Raw genomic sequence first — 3,591 nt, forward strand, 5'->3', positions numbered from 1 at the left:
CCCTACAAAACCACATGTTAGATAAAATCACAAAATCACCTAATGCTTACTAGGGAAGTGATGAAATTCACAGGTAGCTATATGCCCCCTGTTTTAGCTTGCTAATTAGTGAGGTGAAATAGGGTATCATGTTTACCATAGTGAATTGTGAAAAGAGGTGATGACAAATGCTCCCAACAAAGCTTGATACCAGATTGAAGCGCATCATGGAATGTTTGGTAAGAAAGAGAACTAAACCCAATTCCAACACAACCAAGAGTGTGAGGATTGGATCTCTCTAATACAAGATGAAATATTAAGTGGAAAAGAAATGCCAAATTAGGGTTTAGAAAATAATTACCTTTTAAATTTTGAAAAAGGAGGAAGAGATCATTATTCAAAGACATCCACCTTTGAGAATAGAGGGGATCTTTGATAAGGATGGCATCTTGAAGGAGAGGAGAAGAACAATAAGAATACACATCTTCTCCAGCATTGAGGAAAGAGGATTCTTAGGGAAGGATTGCACACTTTCGCTAAGGAGAGATTGTTCATGAAAGATGTATTGTTTCAAACAAAGAATAGGTCCTAGATAAGGAGACACATATTCTATGCAAGAAATGACATCAAATGAAAAATACCACTTAATAAAGAGAAGGCGAATCTTTATAAAAAGAGAGAAGATTGAAACATCACCCTTTCCCCGAAAGTATAGAGACAAGGATACCAAAATAGAGATCATTTATAAAAGAAACATTCTTCTAAAAGAAGGAAAGAGATCCTTATAAGGGATATGCACGTTCACAACATAGAAGGGTTCCTTATAAAAGGTACCACTCAATGAAGAAAATAATTTGATGAATGATTAAAGACTTCCTACACTAAGGAAGATGTCCAATTAAGGATATGTACTTAAGATACTTATTAAGGAAACATGTTCCAATATGAGAGAGGGAGTTCCTAATAGGAATTTACACCTCTACAATCGATAAGAAATCCTTATAGAAGACACTCCTTCACAAAGGGGAAAGTTTTAACCTTAAGAAGGAGATATGTTTGAAATCACTCCTACCCCACACACATAGAGACAAGAGATGGGACAAAAATGGGCTATTATGTTTCTTCCAAAGTATGATTGTACATGAAATTGTACCATCATGAATGACAATGAGCCCCCAATAAGTGAGCTACCATTGTAACATATTGATGATCAACATAATAGCCACTAATGTTATTTGAAGGCATGATAGATTGGATGAAAAATTTGATTATGACATGTTATATGTTCTACCATTGATGAGAGGAAAAACATGTATAAGATGATAAATATTGAGAAGTCTTGATCAAGAGAATAGTTTGTAGAAGAAGAATAGGCCACTAATTCATTCTCCTTTTGCACACAAGAAACCTTAGGAAAGTGACAAGTATAACTAACTAGAGCCTTATGTCTAGAAGAGAGGATTTTAGAACAAATAAAAGATAAAGCATCATAAGTAGGATTGGAAATCTCTTGAGGAGATTCATAAAGAGAATTGTCAATCACCACAATTTCTTTATGAGGGGGATGAGTGTTGGGAGATATAGAGGATGATCTAATTGAAGTGACTTTATCATTACTAATAAATATAGCTTTCACATTGAGACATGGTCTTTTAGATTCTTTGGTAGGCTTTGAAGGATTATATTCAAGTCCAAATGAAGCCTCATGCATGTTATTTTCTAAAGGAAATTTAATACCTTGTTCATTTGTGCCACAACCATTTCCATTATATCAACTACTAGGTCCAATATGGAAAGCTAATGTACTGAGAGGGGAGGGGTGAATCAGTACTTCAAATCTTTTCTTCAACAATAACTTTATTGTTAAGCATAAACCAAAAACTGCTGTAACATAATATAATGCTAAAACAAATAAATAACAATCATACATGATTCACTCCATAACACATATATTTTGGTTACGCAGAAACCCCTTGTTAGAGAGAAAAACTATGGTGGGGATGGTACCCACAACTTCACTACTGCAATAATAAAGGTTGCTCGGTTAGAGCTATATGTTTAGCTATTTCTGATAGCTTACCCTGTTAGGAGTATCAAGATATTTAGATCTACCTTGATAAAGGATTTTACAACACATGTTCCAAAATGTTGTACCTGGTTAAAGGCTTTACAATTTATAGACTTTGTTAGAGTCTTTTACCCTGTTAAAGGTTTCTCTTACAACTCAAAATATTACAATCAAAATCTTACAAAATATCTGCAACTTCACATCTGAAATGTTATAGCAGATTATATGTGCTCAAAATGAAATTACCTTGCTTATAGCATACCTTGGTAAATCATAAACTAACTTGGTAAAACTTTCTGTTTACTCTATTCCTTGACTGTTCTCTAAAATCCTTCTTGGTGACCTCTGTGTATCTCTATCAATCGTAATAGTCATAACTTTCAGTGCTTTCCCATGATTTTTCTTTTCACATATGTCTTGCTTCACACACATATTTGATCCTCAATTCATGCTGTATAAATAGATCTCTTATGATGGTGATCTTGTTCATGCTTCGATCTTACAAACATGATTCATCAAATGAATAACCATACAAATTATTTCATTGGATAGATGTCCTCAAAATCATACAAAATATTAAGGTGCAATTTCCAATGTGTTAACGGTTTCTTGTTCCTCGATCTTTGTAACAAGTTTCCCATATGTGTCCAAGTTCAATGAATTTGGTAACACGTTTCACTCGGTGTGTATTAACTCGGTATACCATCTTTGTTGCTCGGTAGACAACTTGGTGTATACTAAACTATGTGACTCCTTTCTTCTATAACCGATTGCTCTGTGCTTACCAACTGAATATTTCAATAGTAATAACTGACTAGAGTATATAGAATGACTTTGGACATAAAACTAATGACAACTTAGCAAATTGTAACAATCTCCCCTTTTGAAATTAGTTTTGAAATGTTTGACAAAACTTCTTTCAAAGTCATAACTCAAAAAATCAATATACTTACAAAATTTGACTAAACTGATAGTATATACAATTGTCAATAAAATAGTATACTCAGATATACTCCCCTTATCAATATACTGTACATAACTCTGATTATGCATGTGCTGTGATCAATATTCTATATTCACTGCTTGGTTCACTGCTTGGTGATCACTGCTCCCCCTGTCAAAATTATCTGTATACTCGAATATGTTGATATGCTTGGTATACTCCTCTTGTATACACTATACTCCCCCCTTTTGACAAACATCAAAACTAGTTACCATACGGTAGAGGCAACTGGTCAAAAATGGATTTATACTTTGTTCTTGCATCGGTGAGAGCGGCAGAGAGTGCATCCTTGACACTATCTATGAGTGAATTCTGAGCTGTAATATCAGCTAACAGTGAAATCAGACCATCTAAAGTGCTTCCCTCTAGTTGAGTGGATAAACAGGTAGTCTTGTTGATCTGTTCTTGGATAGAGGACAAGTGTGGAATGAATAAAGTTTGAAGAGTCATAATGTCCATCCTTATTTTGTGCTCTTCACTCCTAAGTTCCAATTTTTGAGCCATGAGCATTTGTAACTTGGTATAGAAATTCTGAATAGAA

The sequence above is a fragment of the Cryptomeria japonica genome, chromosome 5 (assembly GCF_030272615.1).
Source record: "Cryptomeria japonica chromosome 5, Sugi_1.0, whole genome shotgun sequence".
NCBI lineage: Eukaryota > Viridiplantae > Streptophyta > Pinopsida > Cupressales > Cupressaceae > Cryptomeria > Cryptomeria japonica.